This window comes from Tasmannia lanceolata, unplaced genomic scaffold (genome assembly GCF_043159265.1).
Source record: "Tasmannia lanceolata isolate RefF3 unplaced genomic scaffold, GAP_Taslan_0.1 ptg000007l, whole genome shotgun sequence".
Classification (NCBI taxonomy): Eukaryota; Viridiplantae; Streptophyta; class Magnoliopsida; order Canellales; family Winteraceae; genus Tasmannia; species Tasmannia lanceolata.
In genome coordinates, this window is record NW_027518684.1 from 8,124,526 (window position 1) to 8,142,996 (window position 18,471).

At 37.6% G+C, this 18,471-nt stretch overlaps 1 long non-coding RNA gene across 5 annotated transcripts; it reads left to right on the forward strand.

The window, feature by feature from the left end:
• Positions 1–466: 466 nt before the first annotated feature.
• Positions 467–10,536, forward strand: LOC143881709 (uncharacterized). Of its 5 annotated transcripts, XR_013252003.1 has the most exons (5): positions 467–4,273; positions 4,363–4,424; positions 4,540–4,616; positions 8,244–8,422; positions 9,781–10,233. It is a non-coding gene; the product is annotated as an uncharacterized LOC143881709 (long non-coding RNA). The 5 variants fall into 5 exon arrangements; XR_013252002.1 differs by lacking the exon at positions 9,781–10,233 and adding an exon at positions 10,326–10,536 and having other exon boundaries at positions 467–4,424; XR_013252001.1 differs by having other exon boundaries at positions 467–4,424; positions 9,789–10,237.
• Positions 10,537–18,471: the final 7,935 nt, after the last annotated feature.

The window sequence follows — 18,471 nt, forward strand, 5'->3', positions numbered from 1 at the left end:
TTTCTTTTGTTAATTTTAGATGCCCCACAAGAGAGACGCTACATATGGAGAAATTTATACAGGACTTGTTCAAGTAGACATTGGTTGTGAGTTGTGAGTTGTGAGTTGTGAGTGAAGAGCCCCGCAATAAGAAATAGCTCTTTCTGTGCAAGATGCATGAGAAATCAACCTTTCACTTTTTGGTGAAGGGTTGAGATCACACTCAATAAAAAAACATTATTTAATCTCAGCCCTTCAAAAAAAAGTGAAAGATTGATTCTCTGGGACAAAAAAGTGTGTTTTTTTATTGAGAGTTGAGACTCATCTTAGCCTGTAAGCATGCTATTTTTTTATTTAAAAAAAAGTGCCGTTTTCCTCTTTGCAAAAGTCAGATGAAATGCCCCCATTTTTTTATTTATTTACAAACCTTGCCACCCTAATTTTAAGTACCTTATTGATCTAAAACATACTCAAATTTACAAAATCATGCCATTTATCCCTAAAAATGAGAACACCTCTTTCCTTACTCGTTTTCTTCCCTAAAGATCTTCCAAATCCCATTTTTTCCCTCAAATCCTTCTAAAGATAACCATATCATTTCAAAACTCAAAACCCTAAACCAAATCTTCCATCTTCGCATCAAATCCCCATCAAATCCGATTTTCACTCTTATTTCTTCCAAAAACTCACCCGATTTCTACAAAAAACCCAAAATACACTTTGATTGATTCTCTAAAAGGGCTCTTTTACACTCCCTTTGCTCTATAAATAAGCCCCACCAAGAGCCTCCAGGAGGACAACAATTTCTCACACAAGAATACCCTATCAACAAGCTGTCATTCTTCAAGCATTTCTTCTCTATTTTCTTCTTTTCCTGGATCATTTTCATCACCCTATTAACTCCGGGGCAGCAGCCCAAGCGCGGCTTCGTTGGTTCGTCTGCAACCCAAAGGGGAAGGACTGAAACCCTTATTTCTTGGATTTCTCTATGCTCATTTCTGATTTTTTTTTTACATTGTCTGCATATTGCATACTCTGAAAGTTGAGAATATTGCATCCTAGTTGTTTAATCTCTACTAAATTTCTACAATATCACCCCCCTTTGGCCCTTACTAGTTTTCTTATTCAACCCAAAAATTGCATTTTACTGGTTTCTTATTCACAGGTTTTAAAATCCACTCTATCCTGTGACCTTTTCTGACATCTAAGGATACATTTCTTCTCTTTTGTTGAAATTTCCATTGAACTATACACTCGGAAGCTACAATTTAATTCTTCATCCTTGGTTTTGAAATACCTGTTTTACATTATAGTATACCATTCTATTACACTCTAGTCTGAAATTTATTTAAATCCATACTACACAAGTCCCTGACCATTTATCAGATTCCATATTCATTAGTTGACACAAATTTTGCAATAGCTCGGACTGTATGCCTAAGTTGTTATGTTTAGAATTGTTTTCACAAGCTCATTATTTGATTGAAGGTTGTCTATTATTTTCTTCCTTGTCTGCAGTTATCTATACCTGGAATTGCACTAAGTCATATCCTTGCCTTTGAACCAATTTGTCCGTCAAAATCTAAATATACTTCCAGTTATAAGTTCCAAATTCAAACATTTGAAATTCAGAAAACATTTTAGTAGTTTTCATAGCCCTTCACAAAAAAAGTGAAAGGTTGATTTCTCTTTTCTCTGTGACACACTTAGTAATAAAGGACACACTTATTGGTGATGGAGTTGAAACAATCTGTAGTTGAACCCTAAAATTTTATGAATCAATCAAAATTTCTTCTTCCATATGTCTTCGATGAAGATTTTGCAAGAATGCTTGGTGTTTCAGTCAAAATTTGGGACTGACTGAGCTAGAAGTAAAGACAGATGACGACCTCATTTTCGGCCTACACACACACACACGAGAAAACGGTTAGAAGACGGACCTAGAGATGGTTCTCCAGGAAGGTCCTCCGATGCTTAAGTCAGTGACTGCAATAGATAAGGAAAACTCAATGGAAATAATTAGTTTTGGGAATTCTTCCACTTACGTTTGAATCTTAGAATGCTATTTATAGCTAGGGCCACCTTGGGGTTTGTAGTAATTTCCATCCGGTGGAATTACCTTATTACCCTGCATAGGTGGCAGCCCCTGATTGGATGTCATTCTCCCCAAGGTTTCTACCCATTGGGGTGGAATTACTTTAATCCCAATGGCCATGCGGCAGCCCGTGATTGGGCTGTTATTTTTACCACCATCACCTTGGTACCTGCCAAAAACTTGGGGTTGTACTAAAAACTTGGGGTTCCTGGGGATCAAGTTGATGGATGCACATAAGGGAGAATGAGAGGTAGTAAGGGTATAGTAATCAAGAGGACATGGTAATGTTTTCTCAGAAGGGTGCGGACTTCTCAATCCTTCATGCACATATGTTTTATAGATGACTTTTCTAATTCTAAGGGAATTTATGCACCATGTGATGGTAATTACTTAATTTTCTAGCAACTTTCTTGTAAAGACTTCAATTTCCAACTCTTTAATCGAGAGACTTTTTCATTTCCAATCTTGGCCTATGTAGTAGGTCTATTCACAATCAATCAAGGACCGAGATTAGCCCATGTGGAGAGACTTTTCATTTTGAAACCTGGAGAGACTTCTCATAAGGAAGGAGAGACTGAAGAAGATGTTAACCATAGAATTAGAGTAGGTTGGTTGAAGTGGAAGCCTGCTCAGGAATTCTGTGCAATCGTAAAATCCCTACCAAGTTGAAGGGAAAGTTTTATAGGACAACTGTGAGGCCAGGCATGCTGTACGGCCCAGAATGTTGGGCCATCAAGAAGCAGCATGTGCATAAGATGAGTGTAGCGGAGATGCGAATGCTTAGATGGATGTGCGGCAACACAAGTTTACATAGAATTAAAAACGAAGCATTCATAAAAAGGTGAGGGTGGCACTAATTGAGGAGAAGATGAGAGAGCACCGCCTAAGATGGTTTGGACATATCCAACGTAAACCTTTGGATGCTCCGGTGAGAAGAGGCGACTGGTGCCAAATTAATTGAGTAAAAAGAGTTAGGGGCAGACTGAAAACAACTTGGGTAGAAACAGTGAGGAAAAACTTGATAGCTAGGAACATAACAGAGAACATGACCTTGGATATGATAGAATGAAAGAAAATTATCCACGTAGAAGAACCCAACTAGAACCAGGATTAGAGCTCGGTAGATTCCTTTCACCTTCTTCATGAATTTTTTCTAAAGGATTCATTTAGCCAACCCCAACTAGTTCGGGACAAAGGCTTTGTTGAGTTGAGTTGAGTTGAGTTGAGAGACTTCTCATCGCCAAAATGGCAGATATTTGGGGATGAGAAGTCACACAATCAAGGAGACTTTTCATTTTTCGACGGTTACTACTTAAGTAACCTCGAGAGACTTTTCACTTTTGGCAATTTTTTTCTTATCTAATCTAATTATATCTATCTATTCTATATATATAAAGCTGGATGTGGTACGCTGAGGGTGTGCCACGTGGCACCCCTCTGCAAACCGCATTCAGCCCCTTTTTTTTTTTAAAGCAAAAAAAACTAAACCGTTGTGACTATTCGAAAAGGGTGTGGCTTTTCTGAAACGTTTTCAGAAAAGGGTGTGGCTATTCGAAGGGGTTTATATTGTTCACGTGTACGTGTCAACCTCCCTTTCCTCCTTACGCTATATTTTATCATTCTCAGTGCATTTGAGAAATTTTCAAAAGGGTAGAAAAAATAACCGAAGAAGGAGAAAATCCCGCGATAAGGAGAAAATCGTTGAGATATTTTCCCGATATTTTCTCTCTTTACGCATCTCTCTCTCTCAAATCGCCATCTTTATTTTCCGATTTTTTCCCTTCAATATACATCTCAAATCTCTCTCTGTCTCTCTACTCTTCCCAAATTTCCGCCACTCTCTCGAACTTTCTCAAACCTTCCACGTCAACATCTGTCTCTCTCCACTACCATCTTCGCCCATTTTCAGACGATGTTCAACAGTGAGAAACCCTCTTTTTCTGAGGTAAGTTGTGCAAACCCTAACCATTAAAAAAAATGTGCGCAAGCCCTAACCTTCTTCTGCTTTGTGGAGCTTTCCAATTTTGTGGAGATTTTGTTTGGGTTTCGTGGGCTTTCATCTCCCCACAATATAGATAGTGTATTTCTATTCTTTGTTTTTTAGGTGTATTTCCCGGATCAAAAGGATAAAAACGTTAGCAGTTGAAGTTGATAAAAAAAATGGGCCTTTCAAGGTTGTCACTGTTTTCACCTTGCAAGGTAATCTTTTATAAGAATTTTTGTCGTTTTACAATTTATTATTGTCTTCTTTTTGGATTCAATTTATTATTTTTTCTTTTTGCCTGCAGATTAATTGAGAATAACAAATAAGAGGGAAGATGGGTTTCACGATTTGGCATCTCTGTTTCATGTAAGTTGTAACTGTTTTTTTATTATTATTAGTTAAGTTGTAACTGTTATCCTTCTATTGCGTATATTCTTTCAAATTATCATGTATTTCTTCTGTTTTTTGCTGTAATTTTCAGGGTTTCAAGTTGAATATGAATGTTACCAATTATTGTATGTCTGGGATGATGTGGGATAGCTGTTCAGGAATATCCCGGTCTGTCTTCTTTTTCCGTAATCTTTGTAAATGAACCTGTCTTTTTTTAATTTCTTCTCTTTCCATTGTAGCAAGACCTTAGGTTGAAACCTTAAAAAAAAGAAAAAAGCAAGACCTTAGGTTGTTAATCATTAAGCGTTAGAAAAGCCAAGCAGGCCACAAAAGTATTTGGACAGGTGGTAAGAGCTCTAGGTTTATTATTGTGTTTTTTGTTGGTTCTATTTATGTTTAATTAGCTTCCGTTTTGCCTGCATATTACTGTATTATTGAGAACCAAAAGAGGGAAGATGAGTCTCACGATTTGGCATCTCTGTTTATGTTTTAACTGTTATCTTCTATGGTGTATATTCTTTGAAATTCTCACGTATTTCTTCTGTTTTTTGGGTTATTTTTAGGATTTCAAGGTGAATATGATTGTTACAGATTATTATTCTTCAGTTTAATTTGTGGCTATGATAGTTAAGGCCCTGTTCGTTTGAGATTATGATAACCGATGGTGAGCCCTCAAACCGTGGCATATTTCTTTGAACCATAGAGAAAGAGAGATGCTGTGGTATTTTCTTTTTCCTCTTCTCAATAATTTACACCTCCCATTTGCAGCAATGTCCCAACGAAATTTGGATTTTTGGTTCCACAAGAATATCCTTGAACAAATGTTACTTAAATCTTTAGAAAATAAATTGTTTTAAACTTTTAATACCCAAATGTCTGATCTAATAGGTGTGAGCATCTTAGGACTAAATGGTTTAAATTCTGAAAACGGTGAATTTTTTTGAATAAAAATGGTATCAAAACTTTCGTGGATTCAAGGTTGCAATCTATTGGGTGGAGGCATTTCAGGAATGAGTGGTAGGAATATTGTAGCAAATTTGCAGTTAGAATAAACAATGTGATTACCTATGGACATAGCAGCGAAGCATTCTAAAGCAGTCTAAAGGATTTTGGGTGTAAAGCATAGGCTTTCTTCCTATGTTGGTATAAATGTTCAGTAACTTTGTTTCTTCTCTTATGTATTCTTTTTTTTTCTTTTTAATTTGGAATAGCATTTCTTCTCTTATGATTTTGTTTTTGTTTTACGTGATTTTGAACTCAAATGGTACAGTCTATTTTAGCATGGTTAAGAAATTTGAGGTTACCTAGCTACCAGAGGGGAAACAATTCAAGTCACTTTCTTCTGGATTTTATGCAGAATTGTATATGTAATCCTAAAGGAACAGAAATAAAGAGTCTAATCTACCTCAATGTATAAGCAGATTTTATTGAAACTTTATTTCTTAAGTTTAGGCTCCTCTAGCTGAATTATCACTCACATACGGAAGTCAGTTACTCTCACTTTATGAATGGATGTATTAGCTGCATGGTAACAGTGGGTTAACGAAATTATTGAAGACTCTATCAGCCTTCCTATATTTTGTAGCTAAAAGTTCAAACCTTAAGCAGGATATTCCCTTGCATGTTTACTGTTATCTGTATACACGTGTATAATTTTAACACGAACGCATGCTTAATTACATGATTCCAACTCTTTTCCCATTGTTCATGCCTATATGTTTTCACGGATCAAAAACATACACCTTATTTTTTGAATGGTAACAGAATTCATAAAAAGAAGACTGAGAAGGTCCCTCTTCAAGTACAAAGACGAACATACAAGCCAAGAAAGACAGATACAACCCCGCAATATATTAGGGCGGTAAAAAAATCAAAAAGCTCTAAAACCTGCTTAGAAACGCTATCTTTTGCTAACTTATCTGCCATAGCGTTAGCAGATCTTCTCACACGCTGATATATAACCGAAAGCCCTTCCGATAGGTCTTTTATCTCATCAAAGAAATGAAGAAATCTCCACGGAGGAATCAAAGAGCGCCTGAGCCATCTTATAACGTTAAGCGAATCACCCTCTACAATACAACTGCCTAACCTATTCCTTTCCAAACTCAGAACGCCTTGGTGAACTGCTCTTGCCTCTGCTTCACTCGAATCTGCTGTTCTGATTGGACCAGAAAAAGCCTGAACGACCTCTCCGGCGCTGTCGCTCAGGACACCACCGATCCCAGTAGGGCCAGGATTACCCAAACTAGAGCCATCGAAATTTAACTTTATTAGCCCCTCAGGGGGAGGACGCCAGACCTGAGTAGTAACAATAATATTTTCCTTACTATTGCATACTACTCTCCATCCCTCCCACAGATCGAAAGCCGAAACAAATTGGAAAAGCGGAAGAGCTCGAGCTTAAGAGATAGTTAACGCAATGGCCTTGATAAATAAAAAATAAGAAGATTTAGCTTTACCTTCAAATACTCTATTATTCCTTTCGATCCACGGAACCCACAATGTTGCCATCAATGAAAGCCACCATAAAACCTTTCATTTTTTCCTCCATGGATTACATGGCCAGCCTTCAAATAATTCTTTAAGAGAGGAGGGAAAAACCCAATTCATTCCAAACCTTGCTAGAATCCTTCCCCATACCTCTCGAGCAACTTTAACAATTGATGAATATGTGATCTACCGACTCTCCTGATTTGATACACAAAGCACAATGATCTATAATTAGCATATTCCTCTTTCTCAGAAAGTCCACCGTTTGGATCCTATTGCCTATCGCTGACCAGCCAAAGAAACAAACTCTTGGAGGAGCCTTGATTTTCCACACCCTTGCTGCCAATGGATTTTCCTGGTAAGGAATCAGGCTCTTATAAAAAGCATACACCTTTAGATATGAGGATTTGTATTTATTCGGGCTCACTTCAAAGACATCTTTTTCTATCTTCTCTTATATATTTGTAGAATAAAATTTCTGATTTGAAGATCTTTAATTTTTTTTTGGTCACTCCGTGCATTGCATGGGGTTTCTTAGTTGATTTGTTTTCCTCGGTGGCTAAGTGCTTACTTATTCTTCCTTTTGTTTTGGATTAATTTCCTTTGTTTCAGATAATTGAAATTGTAGAGAAAGTTTGTAATTTTAATAAGAAAGAAGGCTTAGCATTTATATTGAACTGCGTTTTATGACATTTTCCCTGTTCTGTCTGTTTTCTGAATTGTTTTATGTTTAACGATATTTCCCAGACAGCTTGGATTTGAGGTTATGCAAATTATCTCCTACTACACCTGCATAAGTAGGTATATGATCACTCGATCTTTAGGTAAAGAAAGAATGGAGGCAACAATTGACATATTAGGATTTCTTTACGATTGACTTATTAGAATTTCTTTACAATTGATGTATTCCAATTGACGTATTTCAAACTATGTATTAGAATTGACATATTCCAACTTTTAATTGATTAACGTTTTTGCATGATTGGGTCTATGAATGTGTCCTCTCACAATATCCACCTTTGGATGCCTTTGTATGTATACCTAGATTGTATTGATGTGTACATCCAAACAAACACTTTCACTACAAAGAATTTGAATCATATGAGCTCCAACTGTTTGGACTTTGGACATTGCTATTTACAGTTCAGTCCAAGATAATTTTCATATGATAAGTATGATTTGTTACACTTCTCATATGTGCGTCTTATGTCTTGCATGATTAATAAATCTTTGCCTCACTTTGCAATGCAGTCCATCTTCTCCTTCGCTTCTAAATTTTTATACAATTGGATGTTTTTATTGCAGTGAACTTCCACACTCATCGTTTTGAACGAAAGATGGGCACACACTGGAATAAGCGACCACCCAACGGGCGCAAAGATTTCAGCATAGTCGGCCTCACTAATCAAGTTAAAAGAACATCCTGCTAAACTATCTTGCCACTTATATTTGATAATTCCTCATTTCGGTCAATGAACTATTAGGTGTGTTCTTTAAATTTATCACTATTGATATCAAAATGAGTGTTGTCCTTTCAAAATTCGAATGATTTTGGAACCGTTCTCTACATTACAAGAATGAATTACCTATGTAGGGCGAGTGTCACTAATTCTGTTATTCTTTTAAATCTCAGAGACTCTTTTGGATACACGCGGAACTTCTGTTTCTGATAGTTTTCAAGCATTATTACTAACTTGAAAGCAATGCTTCAGGGCACTACAACGTACCGAATTCTACTAAAAAAATGAAGTACCTTATGCAGGGTTGTTGTCACTGAATTGTGTCATTTTTTTGTGAAACCTTTGATTTTGTGTCTATGAAATTTCTCAACTATGATTACCAATTGCAAATGGATGCTCCAGTAGACTACGACATTGTGGATCCTATCTTTCATTTATTCAAACCATCCATTTGTTCATGCGATAGTTCATCGCCCATGAGATTTCCTGAGACTAAATCCCTACCCAAACCCCATATTCATGATAGAAATTTTTTTTGTGAACTTTTGAACTTCATCGCCCATGAGATTTCCTGAGACTAAATCCAAAACAAATTCATGATAGAAAAAAAATTTGTGATCCAATTTCGGTAATTTTGAACGCCCATTTGCTTCTCAAGAGCATCATAATGCCTTTTTCCTACACCTTAGCAACACATGCATTTTCCTACGCCTTAGCAACACATGCATTTCGGAGGAATGAATGTTGTCAAGTTGGAATGGCCCTTCCATAACTTTATCGATGCAGAGAATAATAGTACCTCTTTAAATTCAACCAACCAATGTCAAAGATTACAACCAACCAATGTCAAATGTTGCTTTACTTTCTATTTTACAATGTTTTAATCAATATGCAATGTTTGCTTTACTTTCTATTTTACAATGTTTTAATCAGTATGCAATGTTATCAGTTATTTAATTTCTCTGCTGAAAATAATTTTAATCCTTCTTTTAATTAATTGTTATCTTTTAATTAACTGTTCTCCTTTCATTAATTAAGAAGGAATCCCTTAATTCTCTCTATAATTAATCCCATAATTCCTCTAACTTTTAAACGTCCAACCAAAGGTGAATTCCTGAAATTTCTCTTCAGATAGCTATGTTTATTTCCACATAAGCTGAATGTCGCACAACGTGGTGCTGCCACGTGGCACCCGTCTATACACGCAACTTCTGCATATAGCCCCTTTTAAGAGAGAGAATAACATACACGGAACTTCTGTGTATAGAAAGGATTAGAAATTAAAAACGTTAACTCTCTCTCTCTCTCTCTCTACTGATCCTATTAATTACGCTTTAATTTAGTTTCGTGTGTTTCTCTCTCACAAACTTCCTATTAACTAGGCTTTCAGGTTATCCCAATCCTAGGTGGCTGCAGACCGTTTAGCCATTCCCAAACGTCTCTTCCCTTCTCCAAACGTCCTATAAAGCCACCATCTGTATATGTGTAGCAGCCCTCTCTTTTGTTTTGGTAATCAATTATTTATTTGTTCATGATATCTTCTGACGTTTCTTTTTTTTTCTATTCTTCTTATTTTGTATGTTTCCTTAAAATAGTACTGCCTAAGAAAGTTGTTATTTTTTGGTTTAGATACTCTGTCTTTTAAGAGCCATTTTTTTTGGAATTAAACTGGGCTTTACATTGGTGGTATTGGATTTTTGGTGTTCGATGGGAATGTCTCATTAACAGGTTGCCGATTCTGCGTGTTTTGTACACTCGGACCTGATTGTTAGTTTTGGTTTCATACTCCTTCAGCTCTTGGTTTTGGTTGCGCAATAAGTAATTTGATGTTAATGATTTTATTCATGTGATCAATACTTAAGTTCTACAAATTTCTTTTATTCATGTGATCAATACTTAAGTTCTATGTGTGAATCTTTTTACACAGAACCTGCAAGATCATAATTTTTTCTACGCGGGACTGCAACTAGTTCGTTTAATTCATCTGTGGTGGCTGTTCTCACATGCAAAAGCCAGCCGATAAATGGGTTTCGGAGTTTCGGTGAAATTGGCTAGCAAGTCCCAAATAACTTTTGGAAAGAAACTACTATTCATACAGGCTACTTAACTACTAACTGTCACACAGACATATTTATGGTCCTTTCCATTACACTTTACAAATAACACGTAAAATAATCATGACCATTGATCTTGTGAGCTGCCATTAGATGGTTAAGTGGTTCATCTTCTCATCTCAAAATTTTGCCCTAGGCCCATCTATCTGATGCCCACCAAACCAATGCTCTTTACTTTTCATTGGATTACAAAGTTCCCCCTCCTCGTATATTATAAGAGAAAACATTTCCTACACACTTGTGCAGGTAAGTTACCTACACATAGACCTGGCAAAAGCGACCCGTGCCCGCAAGTCGACCCGACCCACCCGCAAATTTGCAGGCACGGGTCTAAGTTTTAGTGACCCGTCAAAAACTAACCCGCGGGTGACCCAACCCGCAAAAACACGGGTCGGGTCGGGTCAACCCGCGGGCACACGCATTTTTACAGTATTTTTTAATTTTTTTGAGATTGTTATCATCACTACTGTTTTTTATGAGGGAACTCCTCACTTTATAAAAAGTACGGTATGGCCTGCACCATAGGATTATCCAAACCGTCCGTTAGATGGGCCATAGCCTAAATATGTTATGCCCCAAAATTATTTCCATTGGTTGATTCTAACCCTCCGATCTATATAGGATTAGGATCAACCCTCTAACATTCAGATTGGAGGGTTAGGATCATCCTATGGAAATGATTTTTGGAGCATAACCTATTTAGGCTATGGCCCATCTAATGGACGGTTTGGATCATCCTATGGTGTGGGCCATACCATACTTTTAATAAAGTGAGAGTGCGCTCATAAGAAACAGTAGTGTTGATAACATTTCCATCTGTTTTTTATTTTATAAGAATTTACTACCAAGCTTCTTCTATGGCAATTTCTCGGCAAGTGGCAATCGTGGTGCAAAGATACGCACCGGTCGAATGTTGCTAGCAAACGAAAAAAAATGAAAAAAAGTAATCATTATTAAAAAAAAAAAAGTAAAATAGCTAAATTATAAAGTTTTAAATGAAAAATTACCTAAAAATGGTTATAAAATTACGAAAAAAATACAAATAAAATATATAAGGTTATGACAATTACGGAAAAAACCGGTGCTTTCAAATTAGAATAATTATTACAATCCTATAGAAGGTTGACCCGGCCCACCCGCGGGCCGCCGGGTCACCTAAATTTTGACCTGCAAAAATGCGGGTCATTTCCTCACCCGACTTGTGGACCCACACCCACATCACCCGCGGGTTGACCTGGCCCGACCCACCCGTTTGCCAGGTCTACCTACACACTAGCTTAAAATACAGTGGGAGCCCACATTGTTTGGGTGATCCAAACCATTCATTTGAATGGTCCTCACAGAGATAGGGTGTCCACAAAAAATCAGATCCATAGGATCATCCCAACCCTACGACTTGTGGAGGTAAAATGGACGGGTATAAACCTTCACAAATTAGTCCATTTTTCGCCTCCATAGTTTGAATGGTTGGGATGATCCTATGGATCTGATTTTTTGTGGACACCCTATCTATGTGAGGATCATTCAAATGAATGGTTTGGATCACCCAAACAATGTGGGCCCCCACTGTATTTTAAGCTAGTGTGTAGGTAACTTACCTACACAAGTGTGTAGGTAACTTACCTACACAAGTGTGTAGGAAATGTTTTCTCATATTATAAACTGATTACACTTATACCCTGCTCCCATAAATTGACCCCACCTATTAATCATCGTTGAGATTCAATTTTAAAGATCAATGTTGGGCCTGCAGGGCATCCAAGTATACGATTGGAACCGATGATATGTTGATCCATCGATAAGATGATATTTGAGGGTTAGGATCATCGTTGTGGAGATGATATTTGAGGCATAAGCTATTTAAATCCGGGCTAAACAAATGAATGGTTTGAATTTGGGAAGTGATATATGTGGCCCCTCTAGTTTATTTATGACTGGATTATCAACGTAGGCGGAGTGATATAAGACCATGTGGAATTAATTAAAAAACATTGGAGCAAACAGTATTCAATTATCCAAAGGCTCCATTTTGACCGGACCCCATAAGGACCTGAAGACCCAGAAAATGCCCATTTGCAGATCATAGTTGAAATCTTTGTGGAGCCTGAGTGATCCTTGAATCCCATTGGTATCCTCCGTTCAATTACGCTGGATCCCACACTCATTTTTCTGAAATGCCGGTGAGTTTTTTTATATTTACACCTTTATTTGCACCCCTAAGCTTCAAATACTTGACTATAACCTTGCCGTGATCTTTTCTCTAGCACACCTTGTCTTTTAGGGTGTAAAAGTTTCCTAAAGGGTCATTGCTATCCCTAGAGTATCTCTACAAAATTTTGCAGAAAATGGGCAAAACATTGAGGAAAAGACAGGCTACATGGGTGCCATTATCAAAACTAGGTTTGTGTCAGTACCATTGCCTCGAAGGAAAGAAAGAGAAGAAAATATTCACTCTCTTTGCTATTGCCCAGACCACCTAACCCTCTAAGTAGAAGAAATTTGGTCAAATACATTGAAGTTGGTTGTTCAGGGAAGAAAAGGAGCCTGAATATATTATTTCTCTTTATAGGAGGGGGGTGAATTAGAAAATGAGAGGGATGTACAGAGGGGTGAAAAGGGAAAATGGATGTATAGCTTCTCTCTATGGCCCCTTTCTTACGCAAGCCACCTTCTGTACTGTAGTATAAAAAGGGTAGCAAATTCTAGGGGTGGACATGGTTCGGTTCGGTTTTGGGGTATACCCAGAACCGAACCATATATAATCGGTTCGGTTTTGGGGTATACCCAGAACCGAACCATATATAATCGGTTCCCTGAATTTGGAACCAGAACCGAACCATATATGTTTGGAACCAAACCGAACTAGAACCATATATAATCGGTTCGGTTAGGTTCTGGGTTTACCCAACCTTCAACAAATGTAGATATTTTGCCTAATCGTGTTTATAATCGGTTCGGTTCGGTCCTGTTTATATATGAACTACAAATACTAATAGGCATAAATTTGGGATAATCAGGCACAAATTTGGGTAATGCAAAAATTATATATGAACTACAGACAGGCATAAATTTGGGATAATCAGGCACAAATTTGGGCAATGCAAAAATTATATATGAACTACAGACAGGCACAAATTGGGGATAATCAGGCACAAATTTGGGCAATGCAAAAATTATATATGAACTACAGACAGGCACAAATTTGGGATAATCAGGCACAAATTTGGGGGGTGAACTAAAATTTTAAAAGCAAAGCAACACGTTAAGGAGGGGTGAATTAAAAGGGGGTGGGGTGATTTTATCAAATGAGGAGGCATTGGGTTTTAAGGTGAGGGTCAGTTCTCGGTTCGGTTTATGTTCTCTGTTATGTGAGGTTTTATACACCATCTACATGTTGTTTGACTCATCCTACCCATTCATTCTATAGCACCTCACATAGATAGGGTGTTCCTAAGAAACCATCTCCATACTATAATCCTAACCATTTGATCTATAGGTGCCTAATTTCTAACCATCCATTTCAAAACCTCCACATATCATAACCATAACCATAACCATAATCCTACCTATAACCTACAAAATGAATGGGTTTGATGAGTCAACCAACCATGGGAGATGGTGTATTTAGAGGGCTGCTCAGGGTGAGCGCTACCTCAGAAACCTTTTCCCTATATATAAATTAAAGTACAAGAAGGAAAAGATAATAAAAGACAATTCTCTCCTCTATTTAAAATAATATAGCCCACACTTTGAATTTACTGTTAACACGTGTGTTGACACTCATTTCAACACTTGTAAATGTACTGCTAGAAGTGTCAGTCTTAATGTGCGTGTGCTAACACATGTTTACACTCCTTTCGACAATATGATTTACCTCATTTCAACACTATAAAAAAATTTTGTTTGAGTTTCTTTTTTTTTTTTGGGGGTATTTACATCTTTAATCTCTCAAAATATGAAAAACATGATGTACAACAAATGTCGAGAAGAGATGCAAGAAATACAAGATTTACATGGTTTGGTCCTAAGCAAGAACAACAGTCCAAAAAATGCACTGATTGTTTGATCTATCTTAGGCCCTATCTGGCTTGGGAATAATATTTCTTTACACAATTTAGAGGGAAATGACACCATTATGGATAATTTTGAGGCGTATCATCCTAAATTGAATGCCCCTTAAATAAAATTTGTACGATGTTGGTTCAAGCTATCTTTTTCATGTGTAACCAAGCAGTTGAAAATAGAGTAGGAAAATTCTTGCAATCCAAATAGGGGCTTAACTGTGTTCCATTTCCATTTCCATTTCCATTGTCCCATTGGCTGACGTTCCTTTTCCATTGTTCGATTGGCAGACGATAGATTCAACATATGGGATTGTTTTGGGGAATATCATTCCAAATTGAAAGTCTCTCTAGATAAAGATTGAACTATGGTGTTATGAATTACTTTTTTTCAGGGAAATGATATTTCCCCCCCTCTGATGGATAAAATCTCCCCCAACCCCCTAAAGCAGTGAACCACTCTCACAGAAACCGTTGCAGGGGGGATTTTATCCGTTTGAGGGGGGGTGGTGGGGGTTGAATATCAGCCCCCTTTTTTCAGATGTTATCATTAAACAATAGAAAAGCAAGGAATTCTGAAAAATAAAAAATTTCTTTTCCAAACTTTTCCAAAAATACTGCCGCAATCTAAACAGGCCCTAGAAATGAATTGGAAACATTATATTCATACAGATGCAAATATATAGATATTACCAAAATATATCCTTATTTGAAAATTAATTTACTGTATATAACTGCAAAACTAGGTTTGCCTTGGGCAACACTATAATATTTAATACGGATTGAAATAAATAAAGGGAAAGCTTGGGGTATTTAGTAGCTTACAAATGCAAATTTGTTTCGGTGTATGCAGATTTCTCTGCTTTGTGTTGAATATGTTATAATACTGAAAGAGTGAAAGAGGTTATTTAAAGCCTTATAAATGTTAATTTTCTATAGAGACTAAATACCTTATGCAGCAAACAATAAAATATGGGCGCACAATACCTTTTGCATCGACATTTCTGATTTTCCTTAAGGGTATTCTCGGCATTCATTTTGGCTTATGTATGGTCTGGATGCTATTCGATATTCATCGTGCGAAAGTGAAAGCAGTCCACCACAGTTTTGTCGTTTTTGAAATTGAATTGATCGTTGTCTCTAACATTGGCCCCAAATTGGTGGGCCCATATCAATTCATGTCTATTATGTAAATGTTAATTTCTGCGGCTTTTTGGCCATGTTTGCCACCCATTAAAAAAAAATTCCATGGAATATTCTTGGGCTGAAGCGTGTGTGTGTGTGAGAGAGAGAGGCATGACAATGACCAAAATACTCCTATCTCATCCACAATGACAAAAATATCCCATCTCATAGAAAATAACAAATTAAAATATCCTAATCTCATCAAAAATGACCAAAACACGATAAAAAGTACTCCTATCTCGTAGTAACTAACTTAAATAACCTTATCTCATGAAAAATGACAAGAATACCCAAGCCCGTAGAAACTGACCAAAATACTCTCATCTTTTACTCATAGCAATTAGTGGTATTTTGGTAATTTTCTATCAAATGAAGGTACTGTGGTCTTTTTCTATTAGAAAGGTATTTGGTCATTTTTCATGGGATATGATATTTTAGTGATTTTATGAGATTAAGGGTATTTTGGTCATTTCCATAGGTAAAGTTGCCCCACTTTGGTGAATGGGGCAACCTTGCCAGTGGGCTCTTGCAAGGGTACCCCTCACTTTATCATTCCACTAAATAATTTTCTATGGAAATGTTAACCATCATCAACCAAATCAATCAAACGGTAGAATTTAAAATTCCAAAAAATTGAAGGATACACGTAGCAATAGCATCATCTCATATTGTCGAACTCTTTTTTTTTATTTTTTATGGGCAAGCTGGGGTTAGGCGGACCCCTACCAGATATATTAAGAAAAAAGCATATTACAATCTTTCATAGAGGGACCCCAAGGAGTCCGAGGACAGGACCTCTACAAGGGAGGGGGACAGAAAATTAGGAGGGATATTATCACCCTTACAAAAATAATCATGTATAGAAGGGATGTTTGCTGCTGCATTTCCTTCTCTCCAAATATGGGAAATTTTCCAAGAATTTAGATTTCTGAGCTTACTTTGGATCATGGCAAGAGTTTCGATTTTCCTCCAAGGGCATGCTTGGGTACCTTCGATCACTTTGACAGCATGGATTGAGTCGGATTCAATCCATAAGCTGCGGATGCTGAGATTCTCTGCTAGATTTAGACCGTGAAGGATGGCTTTGATCTCCAGGTGATGAATAGCTTCAGGGAGGACGATTTCCGAAAACAGGCCAATGGGACAGCTGAGATGGTCTCTAATAAGGCCACCAACGGATCCAGAATTGTCCATGAGGGATGCATCAGTATGGTGGCTGAGGTTGGGGGGGATCCATCGACAAAATTTTGAGGTTTTGGATTGCTGGAAAACTGGGAGTGACAAGTTTGCAGCAATTTTGGAGCTGGCCTCGGTGGGAGAGCTTGAAAGCCTAAGGAACAAAATTTTTGTGCGAGAGGTCGATAGAATTCGCTTGAGGAGATCCTGCTTGCGAGTACATTTTTCATTATAGATTCTAGCGTTCCTCTCACACCAAATGTGATAGATAGAGAAAGCAAAGAGAATTCTAACAGAGATTGCAGCTTGGCCTTTACCTGGGAAGGAGGATCGAAGCCATAATTCTTCTTCGCCTAGACCTTTCTTCTGTTTTTTCTCTCTTGGAGATTCTCCAAAGCACCAATCTCCAAATCCAGGCGGAGTAGGAGCATGAGAAGAACAGGTGATCTCTGGTTTCAGGTTCGGCGTGACAGAGAGGACATCTAAGATCGTCTTGGCCATTCAGAAAGGAAAGGCGATCTCTTGTGCATAATTTGTTTTTAATTGCTTGCCAAGCGATGAAACTATGACGCGGTATGTTACCAGGGAACCAGATAGAAGAAGACCAATCGACTTTGGCTTTTTGGGATCTGATGGTATTCCAAGCTGATTTTACAGTGAAGAAACCATCATTTGTTGGTTTCCAAATTGGACGATCAATGGAGGTCTGAGAGAAAATAGCATCAGAAGTGATTTGTTTCAGCTCTCTGAGGTATGATTCTGATTGAATGGAGTCCCATTTTCCAGACTCAATTACATCCTTGATAGAGATTGCTCGGAATAACATTGAGGATGGGGCCCATGGAAGGTTGAGAATTAATGACACCAGAAGGGACCCAAGGTTGAAACCAGAAGTTTATGCTAGCACCATCACCCACAGCATAGCAGAAGTGGGGCCTATTATCAAACTCTTTCATACAAAATCCAACCTCATTGCATGGAGACACCATGCTATGGTGTTGGAGAAATCCAAGAATCCAAAAGTGACGCCTATGGAGTCCACCTCCTTGTGGCTGGATCAAATTGAACTTGGACAGAAGCTTAAAAGGAAATCGAGGGTAGGTGGGTATAGGCGGCCTTTTCTATGACTCCAATGTGCATGTGGTAGCATCCTTCTTAGGATAAGTGGGGATTTGCGAATCCAGGGAAGCAGAGGCTATAGCTCTATCATGTGGCCTAAGGTGGTTTGAACTTTGAAGCACATGGTTCCGTGCTATTAATCTTACAAGGTAATTCATCCAATGCAATTGCATAGGCTAGAGGCAAAGTGGTTAGGCCTTAGGTATTAGAAATCCCAAACAAATGTCTCAACAGGCATCCCTCCAGGCAAATTTATGCTAGTCCTTATATAAAGCGGGAATCATGGGTTATTTTCTTCCCCACTTTAGCCTAAATCCCAACTATATCCAATTCGTATTCTTCCTGTCCTTTAAGGTAAAGCTTTGTGAAATTTCGTGCTTCCTTCATGTTGTTTTTGCCATTTTGGCAACAAATACCC